Source organism: Maylandia zebra, linkage group LG20, assembly GCF_041146795.1.
Source record: "Maylandia zebra isolate NMK-2024a linkage group LG20, Mzebra_GT3a, whole genome shotgun sequence".
Classification (NCBI taxonomy): domain Eukaryota; kingdom Metazoa; phylum Chordata; class Actinopteri; order Cichliformes; family Cichlidae; genus Maylandia; species Maylandia zebra.
In genome coordinates this window covers 1043450-1061177 of record NC_135186.1, presented here as the reverse complement: position 1 = coordinate 1061177, position 17728 = coordinate 1043450, and the positions used below count along the sequence as shown (strand labels likewise).

The window sequence follows — 17728 nt, the reverse complement described above, 5'->3', positions numbered from 1 at the left end:
CACACACATGCACACTAGCCAGAGGAATACACTCACCCCAGGAATATCTCACCCTGGTGACCCTCTGTGCCCCGCACGCCCCGTTGCTTTGATTGATTTTCTATAAAGATTCATATTCTTGGCTCAATCTGAGAGGTGAAAGGCTTTCTTTCCCTAGTTTTCTCATCCATTGTTCTGTTTTTCTCCTTTCCCTTGTCTTTCTCTCCATCCCTACCCACGTGAATCTGTCTGTTTGTTTGAGTCTGCCAAAGGCTGATGTCATTGTCCACCAGCGTACTTCCAGTGCGTGAGATGAAATGAATGTTAGATATAATCCCACGGTTTTAATCCCGGCCACTCCCAATCCGCTGCCTGCACACACCGGACAGCCGGAGAAAAATCTTATGATCAGCACAGTTTTGTTTAACCGTGAAAGCACGCAGTGTTTGGAGAGGAGTGCGGGACACACAGTTGGGCCTCGAGCAGCCTTTAAAAATGATCTCACATTATTCAAAGATGCCCACCTGCTGTGCTCATAGAGAGAGGGAGAGAGAGAGAGAGATGGAAGATTATTTATTTCTCATGGGTGGGAGACAGTGAGTGAGCGAGCGAGCGAGTGGGAGGGAGGGCGGCAGTCAGAAGCAAGCAAACTAATTCTCAGACAGTCGTGCCAGAGCAGGAGCTGCAGTTCACCTCGCTGACTCTGTCGGTTTAAAAGCCATTTTAAGTGTTATTCAACCATTAATTTATTCCCAAGTAACAAGTAGGACGATACTTTCCATTTTGGACAGGGGGCTTCAAACACGCGCACCCGCACTTCTTCCGAGCCGCGACAACTCAAGGTAAGGCTTCAAACTTCAAATGACAAACGCGAATTAATTTCATGTCTCCGTATTGTATCCTGCGTGGCTGCTAGGAAGCAGTAATTAAATAAAAGATTAGATAAAAGAGACGCTTTCTTTCCTTTTCTCCTGGCGCGCTGCTTCTTCGGTTACTGCCGACGTGCGCGGTGCAGCCAGCGTGCGTAAAGCAGCTGCAGCGATAATCTCCAAAGTGGCAACCAGCAGGACTCATACAGCGTTACTGGCTTCTTCTCGTCCCATAATGAAAACAGAAGGAACAGATTACATCTAACAAGTAACAACGACTTTTTTAAAGAGTAATAACAAACGACGGTGTTGGACGTTTGTAACTTGCTGCATTAAGTTTTCGTCCTCATGCTACTGAACCTTAAACAGTTCTACAACAAAAGTCTGGAAAATACGCTTAAGGAAAAGTGAGAGCGTTCAAAGCTCTTCGTCAGAGAGGTGTTTTACAAGTGCAGCTCATCCTTTTCACGCTCCCAGCACAGCAGCTGTATTAGTTTTGAGTAAAATTAAGAGACCCCCTTAGAAGAAAAACAACCTAAAACCTTCACATATTCATCCTCACATCCTTTCTCTCTCTCTCTCTGCTAAACCGTATCCAGCTCTAGGTTTACCAGGTTTTTTCTTTTTCTAACCATGCATTTCTACACTTACTAAGTCAGCATTATGAGTTTTATGCTGAATCAAGGCGGCTGATTACGTTTAAAGTGGGCTTTTCAAATAAGTGATTATGCTCAAATGCTTTGAGAGTGACTGCAGAAATCATTTAATGTAGTGGCCAGTCACAGCCTTCACAGAGCACCACTTTTTCATAAAAGGGACAGCAAATGCAAATGTACTGTTTGAATAATTTTATTCAAATATATTGAAACCGATAAAGAGTTTATTAAAGACACAATGGATAGTACATCATATTTAATTTTATTTTTTATGAGGCCACCCCCTGCTGGCCTCATTAACTTCATTAATGTGAGAGAGAAATCCATGTATATGCTGCTACACTACTGCACCCCAGAGAGAGACAGAGTAAAAGAGGTTGCTGAGCTGAGAAAGCAAACACAGTGGCCAAGGAAAAAAATGTGGATGTTTACATATTCATCTCATTTGACTTGCAAGGGCTGCTGTGTATTTCCCAACACAGTTTCTTTTACTCTCTAGATTTAGCGCGCTTTGATTTTATGTAACAAGGCAAAAAATAACGTTTCAAGCATCACATCTCACACAGTTCACACCTGCATGCTGAGCTGTCAGCTTCACAATATGCACTGTCGGTATAGTTATATATATAGTTATAGTTATTTCTTTATTCATTCATCCTTCCAAGCCTTCATTTCACCACCCACTGCTCTTTCATTTGTGGCCACTGTCCCTTAAACCTGTAAATTTTTTAATGCATCTCCTGAGACCTCGTTTAGAGTTTGTAGAGAAAAGCTCCAGCCTAAAGCACAAAAGGCTTTCACATCGCTTGTGAGTTTTGTCATTGTATTGTTCATCGTGAAAAGGCAGCCGTGCTCGGATTTAGCTGGACAAGCCAAAAAGCTGACAAGCCAACACTTCACGTTCCCAACCAAACAAAGGTGGTTTCACTGATACACGGGATGTGTGTAATCAGGTGTATCTGTGTGCATTTACTTTTTTTCGTTGTTGTTTTTTGTCAGTCACCAACCTGCTTTTTTGATAATGGAAGCTGCGGCTCAGGTTGTGCCCTGCATCCAGACAACAGCGAACGCTGCCTTTTAAAAGTCAGGTTTCATTTTGAAGCTTTTCATCCGGCGGACCTGTGACATGCAGTCAGAAATGTTTGCAGAACCAAGGACGACGAGTTGCGTATAAATCAGCTTACTGTAACATAAAAACTGAGATATAACATTTAGTCATGTGCAGTTTATGTGGCACGTAACTGTCGGGGACACAGTTTAAATCTGAGTGCTGACCTGCTTTACCTCCACTGAGCCTTTTTATAATTTGATCACGTTTGTTTGGCTGTGAGCTTCTTTTTTATCTTCAGAATATATGAAAGCGAGTATTTTTATGTTGTTTTTGAAATATTTTAGCATTTCTTCAATGAGAAACTGATTGTTTAAAATTGGTGCACTTTGCTGGTGGGTTATAAACAGTGTTACACAACACATACTGTATGTTTCGCTTCCTCTGCTTTACCTTAAACCAGAAGAAAGGATTGCTTGAAATACCGACACATCAGCCCAAGTATTTCTTTATGAAGCGAAAGGTTAAAGGAAATGTGCAACTAAAAAGGAAAATCCTTAAATATAGAAAAAGTAAATGTTGTTTATTAATAAGGGTGGAGAATGTTGGGGAGAGGGCGCCGCATATCCGGTTTTATCTGCCCCTGCAGGCAATTTTACAGATTTATGATTTCATCAATAGCTGACCTAATAGGTAGATGCTGGTGTATTGTGGGCATCAATATCCCATTATAAAGTAATGGTATGCCATAATAGTAGCTGATAACTGTGGATGCTGTAAACACCCTCTGATTCTGGTTGATTCTGAATGTTTCCCTCTGAGTCTGCTGCTCAGAACAGAGTCGCAGACTTTGGTGCAATCTGTAACGGCCATGTCCATGACCACAGAGCTTTTCCATCACGGCAGCCCTCACAGATTATATATGGTGGTTGCAGGAGATCCATCAACATGACTTTAAGGACCCTTCGTGTTCGCTCTCTGTCACTATATTTGGTAGGCAGTAATGATCCTTACGTGCCCCCCGGGACTTGTTGTCATGAAGAATTTGGCAGTGTCTGTGGCAAACACCGGGCTACCGGAAAGTTGAATAGATAGAAAAAAGTTTGACAGCAAATAGTCAAATCAAAAACTTGTTTTTTTTCCTGCACACATGCTACCTATGTTACATAAGCATGAGCTTCAGGATAAACTGCACACACAGCATATGCTTGTGTTTTTTCTCCTTTACTGAGTTTGGTGCCAGAGGTTTCTAATGTCCTGCCATCCTTGCTCATCTTCTGCCATCCTGCTCTCTCATACTCCCATGTCATCTGCTCTCTGAGTCTGCAGCTGAGCCTTCTGTCCCTTGCTGAACTCTAAATGTCTGTCTGTCTAGTTATATATATAGCATTACTAACATATGATAACGTGTCAAAAGTACATATTATAATATATGGCTAATGCAGCAGAATACAGGACTGGAAAATGAACCAGAAAAAAGCTTTTGGCCATTATGGAAAGTTACCTCTGAAAATTTTATAACTTATCCTGGAGTTTTACTGGTCAGCGTGAAGTTCGAGGGCAGGCTGCCTTGATTGACGGGTTTGCAGACACACAGAGTTCTAGGGAGAGAGAGACAGACTCTGTGCAAGGAACAAGTTTTGTTGCACTTGGCTGAACACGGCACAAAATATGTAAAAACAAAGAAAAAGATGTCAATTTGCTAAATATTTTCAATTTAATAAAATATGCAGCAGCAAAAAAAACTACTAAAAAAGTGGTCTGTGTAATATAATACAGAAACATGGTATCAGTAGTGGTAGTAGCAGTTGTATCCAGTAGCCTAGCTTACTTTAGCCCCAAACAGGTCACCAAGCTGGACCTCTCTTCTGCATTTGTCGCCTTTTAGAACAGTTTCAATGGGATTAGCTGACATATGCATATAACATGAACTTCAGTTATCTAGTTTACTTCATGCTAATTAGCCCGTGCAATGTGCCCATGCTATAGATGTGGTTTGCTAACCAAGCTTGCCAGGTTCAACTAATAACCTAGCACCTCACCTTTTTATCCAGATATGGTAACTTAAGCCAACACTGCAGCTTCAGAATGCCCAATGTCTGATGCCATGGTGCAACCTGATATCACAGCAAAGCATTTAATAGACACACCAGTCCACCATGTCCATTTCACACTTTGCCTCTCCCAAACATGAAATGTACACACGTGCAGAAGAGACGCTTTATTTCAAGCCAACATGAAAATAATCACAGGAAAATGTTTAAACAGACATTATTAACACATTTACATATATGGACATATTAGCCGACTAGCTTATTCATTTCTCACAATTACCATGGACTGTACTTAATATGTTTTTAGCTCACTACCAGCTTCATGGCTTTACAAATATTATCTCTCCTTGCTGGAAATACATCTTCTCCATGTTTTGGAGAGGCAAAGTGTGAAATGGACATGGTGGACCGGTGTTTCTTTTGCCGTGATACTGGGTTGCACGGTGACTGCATATTCTATTCATTCGTTAATGTACAGCTAACGCAGGCGATCCAAATGAAATGCCTGATGTTTCATCAGATGCAGTTCCCCTTGTGAGATTAATATTCTAGTTATTGTGCATGACAATTAATAAACTGATGCTCAAATAGACCAGACCACAAATTTCATCTGAATTTAAGTTCAGTTCATAAAAAGGTATGTAGTATATGCTGTACTAAAGTATATACAGTATTATATGATATAATAGGGCACTGTCTATACTAAAATCACAGATGTCATCTACAACCTGAGATCTGCTGCTGTCAACTGGATTGGATGGCTGAACATTTCTCAGAATATTTGTCCTTAACAGAGAAAGGCTTAATATTAATATTCCAACCTGTTGTTAACAAGTGGTAAGCTCAAGGCTGACAAATAAAGCCATTGTAGAAGTGCCAAAATCAGTTATTTTAATGGCCACTCGAGTGACTCCAATGACCCACGTCGTTGTAATGCCAAACTTCTGCATGTCCATGCAGCATTTTTACAGCCAGGTGCAAAAAATAGACTCATCTCTATAGTTAATTTCCCCTTTAATAACAACTCTCTGTTGTTAATATTTTCTATAACCTATCCTGTGCAGTACTTAAAATTTGGTTTTGATTGACAGGTGTGCTGACACTGGCAGCTGTAGCTGAGCTGTCACCGCCACTGAACTGGACCTGTCAGCTGTGTTTGTGCTGCTGGCACCCTATGGAGGATTTTTATTTAAAGGAATTATCTCATAAATAATATGGTCTGCTATGAGATAAAGAAAGCTTTTATTTGGACTCCAGTGTCTGTGAGGGAGATTCTAGCATTTTCTTAAAGCGTTTTCACATCTATAGGTTGTTTACTCTGGACCAAATCAGTTAAAGTTTGTAAACTTATAGCTTTTCCCAGTGATTTGGTTTCTTTTCACATAGAGAGGGAGAAGGGTTTGCCACTACGAACCATGTGAGAATGTTGAGTCCGCTCATTGGACAGATGTGTCTGGGTGGGAGCAGCAAACATAAATGCAGGAAAAAGCTGTTGCGGACTACTGGAGAAAATGAAGAATGAAGTTTACTTTACAGCTAGTTGCCAGCCTGTGCACACCTTTGCACATCTATAGTAGACATCCCAGAATACAAAGCATACGTGGCTATGGGATGTTCTTTATCTCAGACTTGCAGCATACACCGTGCAGTTAGTTTGGATCGAGGTCAGATCACATTCACACCATAAACTTAGTAATTCTGGAGTTTATTTGCAGTTGTTTCGGGCCACATCCTAGTGTGCTTACTGTGTTCATATCTGCACAAATGAACCTCAGCAAGGGGGAAAACAAACCACAGTTGTAGAACTTTAATTATCAGCTAGACTATCTCAGCCTGTGTGACACAGTTTATGGATGTTACGTCTGTATCTTATATGTAATCTATGACTGTCAATCGATATGGCTGCTGCAGGTTGGAAAGGGAAGTGCTTGAAGTGGGAAGTGAGAAGCAGCTTCACCCAAACTTGCTGTCCGTCACATTGAATGGCAATGAGATATTTTTCTTGAAATCTGATTCCTTCCTAGCCAATAAAAGGGGGCAGTTATAAACAGCAGAACCGGGAGATGTCATTCTAAAAGAAACAAGCAAACAAACTGCTAACCTGCAAATGGAAGAAGCTGAGGCACTTTCTCTCCTTTCTCTTCTTTCGGCCGCTCCCTTTAGGGCTCACCAGAGCGGCTCATATGCCTCCATCTCGCCCTGGCATCCTCTTCTGTTACACCAACTCTCTGCATTTTCTTCTGTTGTATCCCTTTTTCCTTCCTGCCTGCGAGTGCATTACTCAATATCCTCTGTCCAGTATCTTCTATCCCTCTGTGTATGTCCAAACCATCTCAGCCTTGCCTCTCAAACTTTGTCTCAACCTGAGCTGTCCCTCTGATATTCTCATTTTTAATGCTGTCCTTCATCCTCACTCCCAGTGGAGCTAAGAAACACATTGAATAGTTTTCAGTAGTCTGCTTGATCTTACTTAACTGTAGAAAATAAAAACTAAAGTGCCTGCTGTATAGATTGTCATGCTGCGCATTTGTAAATCAAACCCTGGGAAAAAAAAAAAAGTGGATAAACTGCAGCCAAAATATTTATGCCAAAACCAAATCCTTGGCCCAGCAACGTGTTCGCCAAATCTGAGCCAAATTCCTCTGGAAATATCTAAAATGTAGATTCAGAGATAATAAAAGAGTTTCACCACATTTTACCAATCCAAAACTCCAAGGAAGGAACAGCTGTGTTCCCCACATAAACAGACGCACCTACACACACACATAGATGTGTTTTCCTCTCTGCAGTGGTAAAAAACATCAGAAAAACAGAGAAAACACAACATTTAAAACTCTGACTAAAAGAATCAATAAAATTCTACCAATGCGTCTGATACCTTCTGTCAACCTGTGCCAGCGTAACCCTGCAAAATCCTCACTGACTCATCAGGACAGAACGAGATGGATAAGCTCTCGTAAATGTGACCAATTTACTGCAATGTAAGATGAGCCATGTTGCGCTGATGAAATTAAGTCCAAGGTTTACGTATAGAGAGGGTCAAACAGAGAAAGTGTATACTTCCTGAAATGTTACACAATAACACTGTAAATATGCTTTCTCATTACTCTGGTGTTTTATGCATGGTGTTGTTTTATGGCTTATATATGACTTCATTTCATTTTAATAAAGTCTATTCATTTTACCCAAGGCGATAGCAACACATCTAATCTACACTGCTTTCTTCTCAGTGTTTCAAAAGTTCGCTAAGAATTACCCTCAGTAAGAAAACACAGCATGTTTGCTGACCTTTCTCAAAGATATCTGACTTTTGCACTAAAATATACCAACTTGAAAAGACAAGCAAGAGACCCTCTCAAGGCTGGATGTTTGCAGGCAGCTTAATCATACAGATAAAAGATGGTTTTTCTTCACTTTGTTGTGGGATACTTAATTAACCAGTATTCAAGGCCTTGTAATATATGGAGAGAAACTATGAATTAGTAATGAGTTATCCAGTCCCCGGTGCTCTCCAGTGTTGGAGGGAAAAGAGAGAGAGGGATTTGAAGCGACAGGGAAAAAGGGGGACATGGAAAGAAAAAGATAGATTAGAGCGAAGGGTAATACAGACAGAATGGAGACAGACAGAGAGAGTACTTCATTAGAGCGGCTTTCATTACAAGATCCTGTGTATATTGTCCTCTGCGTCTTCATCTGTCATTTTTCCATCTCCTCTTCCCCTCATTTTTTTTCTTTTCGCTTTTCCTAATATTTCCTTTCTCAGCTTCTCTTCGATCATCTTTCTCTTCAACCTCAGGCCTGCTCTCACTTTCCTCTGTCTCATATTTTCTCCACTTCTTCATATTTATCTATGTCATTACACTGCTGTGAGAAGAACTCCACCGGCCTTGTGGGACGAAGTGGGGAGACAATGAAACTCGTGTCGTTTTCCCTCCACCAAATAGCCCTCTGGAGGCCAAGCAGCAATCTCTAACACACATCATGTGGCCCAATTTTGCCTTATCTGAGCCCACTCACCTGTTCGTCGGGGTTTTACTCGTGCTAGTGAGGACTGAACAGAGCTAAAACCGGGGCCCAACATTTTCTTTGAGTTCAGCAAAAAAAGAGTCAAAACTGGGCTAGAATCTGGGCCAGCAAACAGGCACAGATCAGAAAATGACACAAAGGGTGCAAATGGAAAACAGAAAGTTCCCCACCTCACCGACTGTAGTCCTTCACCGCTGTAAAGATGAGACTATAAAGAAAATCCAGAAGTACCATCAAACTTGCCCATAAGTGTCATTTACTACTTCCTCGTCATCATAAGGAACACTCATTTATTGCTTGCCCTATTTGGGATTCATCACTTGTTCTTCCTTCACCAGCCCTGTCTGCATCACCCCTTATGTAACACCCCAAGCTGTCGTAACGATGGATCCAACAAGCCACTGCATCATCAGGCCTTCAACTGTTGCTCCCCATCTGATCGTAATGATGGCTGCCAGTGCTACTACCCCTCACATCCTGGTAACTGTCCCCCTGAATAGCACTATAGCTCGAGCAGGCTAAGGACAGCTGCAGCACAGCACATTTTAATTGAAAACAATTATGTTAGGGACTTTGAACCAGAGGGAACGGTTGGCGTAGAGGGAGTGTAACAGGGCAGCCCTTAGCGGCTGGAAACACAGTGAGACAGACCAAGGCAAGTGTAGTGGAACAAAGTATTTATTTGCTATATGGCTCGCCTTAAAACAATTAACTTGTCGAGCTTCTTCACAGCACAAAAATCCCCTAATGACAACTGGCAGCCTTACATATGTTCAGCTGTCACAGACTTAACCATTATTCCACTCTCAGGTAAATTCTTAAATCCCAACCTTCCACCACAGTATACAATATATCAATAAGAATAAATAAATACATAAATACATTTTCACATTTACATATTAATAAATACTTCACACTTTAATGTTACACCAAACCCAATATTATAAAAACCCAGAAACCCAAGCACAAAAAGATTCACCACACTCTCTCTACCCATGGTCTCTCCCGGAACCTTTAAATGGTGTCTGGACCCCCGGGGAAACATTTGCCCAAACACCTTGAAGAGGACACAGGCAAGAAAGGTGAGTAATCATTAACTTACAAACACTTATTTGCACCACTTTTATCCCTAGATTTCACACACACATTTGCATTAGTTTTCCTTATTGGTAAACCTTAATCACAATCTCAATCACCATTCTTCTCTCCTGACAGACAACCACCACATTCCTTGACGAGGAGCAGCTGTGCAGGATCTGAAATAAGGCTACCAACTGATTTTAAAATTCCCAATAAATAGACAATAAATATTTAAACTTCTTGTGTGCAAATCCATGCTTAAAGTGCAATGCTCATAAAGTGCTTGATAAGGTGCTTTTAATAAAGTGAAAGGTGTGCTCTAAAGTGCTATACAGACAATACAATCTAAATAAATGCAGTAAGGGAGTCCTCTTCCTTACAGGGAGACAGATGCAGGCAATTAAGCATACTGGGAAAATAAGGTAAATTTGAAGTGCTGATTTCATTACACCAGAGGGGACACACTGAGTGTCTCCACTTTCTGCACTGTGGCCGAATGCATGGATGCATGTAATGTATAGTGTTTAGTTTCAAGGCAGCTTCAAGAAGAATTACAAATAAAGAAATTAGGAATCGCTTTTGGATCGTTCAGCAGCCGACAGACAACTACGGGCACGGTGGGATGGTGGGGGGAGTTCAGAACTGATCCAGATTTATTGGCTCAGCTGGCCATAAAAGAGGGTTTATCCTCACATTGCATTATGCAAGCCAAAGTCTCTGCTAGCTACAGGTGAAAGATGACTGCTCGGCAGACGCAGATTCTCCCAGTATCTCGCTCCTCCTCCCTCCTCTCTTTTCTCTATATTGCCCTCTCTTAGGATGGATGAGTTTAATACTGAGGTGGTTAGAAACAGAGGCAGATTTCCTCAGTGAAGTTCATTCTTTATATTCTGAATGACTCATGGGATGAAAATCAAGCCTTCTCCTCATCCTCTTGTCACCCAACCATATCTCCTTCCTTTCCTTACCCTTTGGCTTTTACTTTTTCTTGGCTTCCCCTCTTTGTTGTCTGTGCTCCTGCTATGCTCTCTCACTCTGCTCCATTACAGAGGCTCCCCGGTGATTACTTTAATGCATCCAGCCTTCAGTAAGAGACACTCAGATTTTGAAAGGTATTGATGGTAACAGATATGCCTGGCCTTAAAATCTTCTACTCACTTCACATATTCACTCGCTTTAAGCAGGTGCATCTACATGATTTACAATCCAAGCTTGGAAGTATTTTTCTATCCTAGACAGGATGGAAAAATACTTATAGAATTGTTGTTTTTGTAATTATTATGTTGGAAAATCCAGTTTAAAGGTTAGTGTGAAATAGAGCACATTGGTGCTTTGTTTGTGCCAATGATACACAACCGAGCTCATCAAAGAAAATGTCGTTTATATTAATGATACATTGGCAACATCCTGCTTCCAGCTATTTATCTCCACTCTGTCCTTATCCAGAGAGAAAGCACTGTTAGTGCTCTTGTTATGTAAAAAGGAAAAAAAGAGAAAAGTGTATATAGTCTAATGGCTGAATAATTGAACATGTCAGTATGCATGCTGCATAATCCATTCACAAAATTGAAAACCCTCACAAATATTGACAAGTGGTCTCTTGCTTGCCTTTAAAGAGACATGGCACTGAGCGAAGAAACAAGTAGCTGCGGGGGAGCAGGAGATAACTATTGCAGTCTGGCTCATCAAAAACACAGCAATAGCAAGAAAAATGGTGAGAAAGCAGCTAAATTGGAGAAAAGCTAGAGCATACTCTGCCTTTGCTCTGACCTGGTTCCAGTTAATCCGCCTACTTTACAAGATGAACATTACCTCCTCACTGTATTTATAGAGCCTGTGTGTGTGTGTGTGTTTAAGCTGTGGGTATGTGAATGTGATTCTTTTGTTCTAGGTGTGTCCATGATTGTAGAGTAAATGAATTCACTCTACATTCATGGAAAGTCTGTTTAATTTTGGGGCAGCAGGTCTGATGGGGAAAAAGACCCACCGTGTAGTCACTGCTTGCTTCCTTAATGCTGAGTTTCTATAGTTGTTAAATACCTCCTCCAACAAATTTCTTTAATTAACAGAATTAAAGTTTCTGTTCAAATGCAATGTGAGAAACTAACACTGGCTGAAGACCCTTCCTGGGCCTTCTTATACAACAGCTTATTTGTTATCCTTTTCTCAGAAAAAGGTAGAACTTGATGGAACAATCGAACTTGATCCTGAAGCAGCCTGACGGTCTTTCCAGTTAGAGCCAAGGAGATGGTTCAGTCAGCACTTGTTCTTTTTTCCTTCTCATCCATGTCACACGTTTGTGTTGCAGATATCAATAAAGGTGCAGTCATGGTGCTTATATATATAGTTAGCTCTGATGAGGAGGATCAAGGGTATTTGTTTTAAGTGGTAAAATATGGCAATGCATGAGTGCCAGCTAAAGACAGACTTGGTGTATTTCCCAGGAAAAGAAGTCAGTCTGGTATAAGTTCATTTTCTAGCTATAAGCAAGAAAGTACAGGCGAGGAGGAAGAGATCCAGAGTATTCAGGGGTCAGGGCAGCAAGTGCTATTCAATAAACGGAAATAGCACATTCATGTTAGGCTATTATTATGTGTCTTATTCCCATGCAGTACCTCCCTAGAGCAGAATATAGGATTCACCCACCTGTCAAATTCCACTTTAACTTTTAGCTCCCATAATAACCACTGTTAGCCAGAGATGTCGTTGTTTCTGTTAGCTTTAAACAAAAGGATATGTAAAGAGGGAAGGAATACTCTTTGACTTGATGGCTTGATTTCCATCATGTGTATACTTTAAAGGAGATTTGTCCCCCAACACAGCATCTAGTTTTAAAGCCATGACACCTTACATGCCAAACTGAGCCTCTTCTCAAACTATCAGCTGAATAAAGGTGCTATCACAGTACTAGCGAAAGCCCTCACTGAAAGACAACTCACAAAACTGGATCGTAGTAAAATGATTCAAATACTAGCAGTGTCGTCATCACAGGTAGGCTATTTTCATTCTGTGGTCCAACTGTTTTGCTTGCTGGCGAGTGCCAGGCTGTCACCGTGGCCTTCACGAGGTGTTGTGATTTTATTTTCAGTTTGTTTGTACTGCTGCCTGTAAGAGTGAATTAATGTAATGGTAATCGTTGCCAATTTCAGCAAAATAATACAGTACCTAAGTCTTTATGCCACCACAATGTTTCTGGCTGCGCTACAGCTGGCAAACGAAGTATGACGCTTTCAAAGCTCAGTTTTGGCAACTTAAAGCACTTCGTTTAGATGGATCATGAAATTATTATTGTTCTGAAACAACATAAGTTACAGCTCAGGCTGATGACAATTACATTCATTTTTTTTTGTCCAGAACAAGGCAACAGACCAATTTATTGACTCTACCATGCCAGGAGTTAGATTATTCTTTGAATTCAGCTGTTTTCAGTCCCGTTGCCACATGTGTATGAAATTAAACACCGAGCCACGCAGGCTGCTTTTACAAACATTTTTGTTATAGAATGACTTGCTCTGAAAAGCTCACAGAGTTTGAGTATGGTATTGTAAAACGATCCCACTTTTGCAGCCAGTCAGTTTGTGAAATGTCTTTTAGATATTTCGTGATCTGTAAGCGGTAGAATTGGAAATGTTTAGGAACCACAGCAGCTCAGCAAGTGGCAGTTTGTGTAAGGTTGTAGAGCGGGGTTGCCAGCTGCAGTGCTACAAACCTCCTCTGGCATTAACATCAGCACAAAGACTGTGCACAGAGAGCTTGGTAGCTTGGTTTCTCATGGCTAAGCAGCTCCTGTATGTGTGTTTTTGTCCATATAGTGTACATTGCAAGTGTATCTTACTCAAATCCCAAAACAAGACATGTTGCTTTTATAATATTTTATAATCATATATAATATCTTCACAAAAAAAGGATGGCAGTGACCTTGACCTTTGAACACCAAAAATCATTCTGTTCATGTCAATATTTGTGTCCAAAATGCTTTAAGGTATTCCTAAAGAATCCATGAGAAGGACACTTACATTCTGAGAGATGGATGGACTGACACTACACAGCTTTCAGCCATGGCTGCTGCAATCACAGAGACTTGCCAATAAACCTGATCCGAAAAGCAATTCCTCGGACATATTCGACCAAACACATATATAATTCCCAGTTTCCTAAAGCTGTATGTTGAAACAGGGAACCTCAGTGTGTGAACTGCGGTTGTATTTGCACTTTTGTCTCCCTGAGAAAATAGTGCCAGTGAAAACACAAAGAGCTCATGATTATTTAACTGGAAGTTGTTTTCTTTTCTCCACAAAAACTATCATCTAGCAGCAAATTTCTACATGAAGTTACCTCCAGTAAGCTCGACAGGTATACTGATGCTATAAGGTGTGAGCAGGACCCACTCACTGTTTAAAAATAGAGAAGGCCCTGACAGTCCTACACAAAGCTTCGCAGCCGAGACCTCTGTTGAAATGGTCTCCAGCCTTATGACTCTTATCCAAAACTTCAATCACTGCTCCCTTCTCCTCCTCTTCTCTGCTCCTCCTCCCCTTTCTTCCTCTCCTTTCTCTCTCTCGGGGGAGGGGATTTTGCTTCTATAAGTCTTTTATCGCACTGAATATTTCACAAAAGTGTTTTTCTTCTCTCCTCCTTGCACACATACACACATTCCTGACTTTCTCACGGAAGAGTTCTCACTTTGACTCCCTCACACTTTTCACATCTGTCATCTTCCATGTTTGCCTCCATCCTTCATTCTTCCTTTTTCTTGTCATCTTTATCACAATCGTGTTTTATCCCCCGAATGCTAGTGTAGCACGAATGTTTATTCTTTTTTCCCACTAGAGTTGTTTCCTTCTCGCTTCCTTTCGCACTCAATTAACCCTCTTTGCTTCTTCCTCCCTCATTTCAACAAACATCTCCTTCAGGTACTTTATAACATCTTTTCTGACTATTCCAGGAATGCATTTGAATATATGGGCCTTAAAAGGATTTAGCACCTTGTGGTCAATACATTCTTCTGTTTGGCATCTATACCAGCTTCCTGCTTCATTTATTCATAACGTATGCTTACATGGATAAAGCGAATAGTGCATCTGGTTGAGTTAATTCAGTTCTACGGCTGGAAATGAGTTGCAATATGTTTGGCTAAACTTGAATTATTAATTCCCTAGTTCAAAAGAATCCTTTTAAACAGGATTGGCTGCGTACGTCACTGCTACAGGAAACCAGCAGCCAGCTTCATTTGGTCTCCACACCGGTACCATTTTTACTCTGGTAACTTGTACAGCACGTTATGAGCACCTTTGCACTTTGTTGAATGCACTTTAACTAGAACTTTAATTGGCACCGCACTTTAAGCATAGATTTGCACACCTACAACCATTTGCACACAAGAAGTTCAATTATTTATTGGATATGTATTGAGTATTTTAATTATTAGCAGGTAGCCTTTTGTTCCAGGACCTGCACAGCTGCTCCTCATTAAGAAGTGTGGCGGTTCCCTGTGAGGAGAAAAGAATCGTTACCAGGAGCAAATACAGTCTGCTGTTGTCTCTCTGGGGAATATTTATGTGTAAACAAGTTTCTTGCTGAGATGTGATTACTCACCTGTCTTTTTGGTGTCCTGTCCAGGCTGTTTGACCAAATTAAACCTTTTCAAGGTTGCAGAGAGGCCATGAGTTAAGAGAGTGTGGGGAACGTCTGTACATGGGTTTTTGGTGTTTTTGGTGTAAGGTTAAGAAAAAAAATATGTAATTGTTAATAAATAGTAGTAAAATATATATGTTTATTTAAGAGAGTGCTTGTTGTATATAGATGGTGCAATGTTTGAATTTGGTAAACTCACCTGTGAGTAAATAATGGTTTCGTCCTTTAATAGCTGGCTGCCATTTGTCATTAGACAGAGTGTGGTTTGTGCTGCTGTTGGAAGGCTTGAGCTGTCATTAATAGTCCATGGAGTTGTGTCATATGTGGACAAATAATCCTCTCTTGCCTCAGTTCAATTGGGGCGACCGTGGCTCAGGGGTGTTGGGAAGCGCATCTGTAACCGGAAGGTTGCTGGTTCAATCCCCGGGCTCTCTGTCCTGGTCGATGTGTCCTTGGGCAAGACACTTTACCCTACTGGTGTTGGCCAGTAGGGTACTCACCTCCCTTTGGAAGAAGAACAGAACAGAACCAGGCTCAGGGAGGGGCGGGGCCATCTGCTGTGATTGGTTGGGGTGAGAGAAGGAAGACGGGATAGAAGATGTGCTGTGGAAGAGAGACAGAGGTTAATAACAAGTATGACTCAATGCAGAGAGGTGTACTAACATATAGTGAGTGAGGAAGGTGACTGAAGAAGAAATACTCAGTGCATCATGGGAGTCCCCCACCAGTCTACACCTATTGCAGCATAACTAAGTGAGGATTCAGGGTCACCTGAATCCTCAGCCTTCATCTACACTGTAAATCTAACCACAAAAGACGGCCTTGTGACAGGTCTGCAGAATTAGTCTATTTTACACCAGTTGTGTCTGTTTGTCTCATCAATTCAGGCCTCATTGTTTTGTGTGCTTTTTCTGTCTTGAAAATAAGAAATTAAAGTTTGTGAATAATTTCAGTAAAGGCTCTTATCCAATACCAGAGTACAATCACTTCTCAAAATTTTCCAAAATTAATTTGGAGGCATCTCAAGTGGATCGCTGTCATTCTGACCACAATAGCCCGCCTCCCATTTCCCTCTCTATCTTTTCTTTCCCATTCATCGTCATCCGCTCCTGATTGTGGTGACAAGCGTACAAGTCAGACATTATGTTGAATACAATGTATATCCAGATTTTCAAATGAAATCCCATTAGAGGATGTGGTTAATATTTCATACAGATGCACAAAGCTAAGAATGTACATGAGCCTGCATTAGCCTCAAGCTAATTCTACCAGTCATCACTTACTGTGAATCCTATGAACAAGTTGAAGCTTAAAAGGTACAATAAAGGTCTGCCAGCCTGAGAGACACTGCTTTTTTAAAAATCTATTTCAGTCTATTATATCCTTACATGACTTGGGAAGATATGCAGTAACAGAAGAAAAAATGTGCCAGGCAGCAACACAATACAAAATAAAATGAATGTAATAAATTTACAGACAAATTCTGTAGAACTTTTTTACTATGTGTGTGTGTGTATATATATATATACATATATATATATACACATATACATATATATATATATATATATATATATGTATATATATATATATATATATATATATATACACATATACATATATATATATATATATATATATATATACAACACCCAGCACGCCCCTGCGGGGCGGTTTATCCTTCAAGCTCGGGTCCTCTACCAGAGGCCTGGGAGCTTGAGGGTCCTGCGCAGTATCTTAGCTGTTCCCAGGACTGCGCTCTTCTGGACAGAGATCTCCGATGTTGTTCCTGGGATCTGCTGGAGCCACTCGCCTAGCTTGGGAGTCACCGCACCTAGTGCTCCGATTACCACGGGGACCACCGTTACCTTCACCCTCCACATCCTCTCGAGCTCTTCTCTGAGCCCTTGGTATTTCTCCAGCTTCTCGTGTTCCTTCTTCCTGATATTGCTGTCATTCGGAACCGCTACATCGATCACTACGGCCGTCTTCTTCTGTTTGTCTACCACCACTATGTCCGGTTGGTTAGCCACCACCATTTTGTCCGTCTGTATCTGGAAGTCCCACAGGATCTTAGCTCGGTCATTCTCCACCACCCTTGGGGGCATCTCCCATTTTGACCTCGGGACTTCTAGGTTATACTCGGCACAGATGTTCCTGTACACTATGCCGGCCACTTGGTTATGGCGTTCCATGTATGCCTTGCCTGCTAGCATCTTGCACCCTGCTGTTATGTGCTGGATTGTCTCTGGGGCATCTTTACACAGCCTGCACCTGGGGTCTTGCCTGGTGTGATAGACCCCAGCCTCTATGGATCTTGTACTCAGAGCTTGTTCTTGTGCTGCCATGATTAGTGCCTCTGTGCTGTCTTTCAGTCCAGCT

General features: G+C 41.2%; 1 protein-coding gene and 2 long non-coding RNA genes across 3 annotated transcripts in view; 2 read left to right on the top strand and 1 right to left on the bottom strand.

Annotated features, from left to right (window-relative positions):
* The first annotated feature begins 465 nt into the window (after positions 1-465).
* The window catches only part of camkvl (CaM kinase-like vesicle-associated, like), a 48890-nt gene continuing 31627 nt past the window's right edge, over positions 466-17728 (top strand). Inside the window, exon 1 of the mRNA XM_014408779.3 lies at positions 466-821. The gene's annotated coding sequence lies outside the window, so the exon portion shown is untranslated. The remainder of the gene's footprint in view (positions 822-17728) is intronic.
* LOC143414337 (uncharacterized) lies at positions 8906-9948 on the top strand. Its single transcript, XR_013094872.1, has 2 exons — positions 8906-9714; positions 9848-9948. It is a non-coding gene; the product is annotated as an uncharacterized LOC143414337 (long non-coding RNA).
* LOC143414179 (uncharacterized) lies at positions 14788-15931 on the bottom strand. The gene is made up of 3 exons (XR_013094699.1): positions 15546-15931; positions 15308-15400; positions 14788-15201 (listed from the first exon to the last, which is right to left on the bottom strand). It is a non-coding gene; the product is annotated as an uncharacterized LOC143414179 (long non-coding RNA).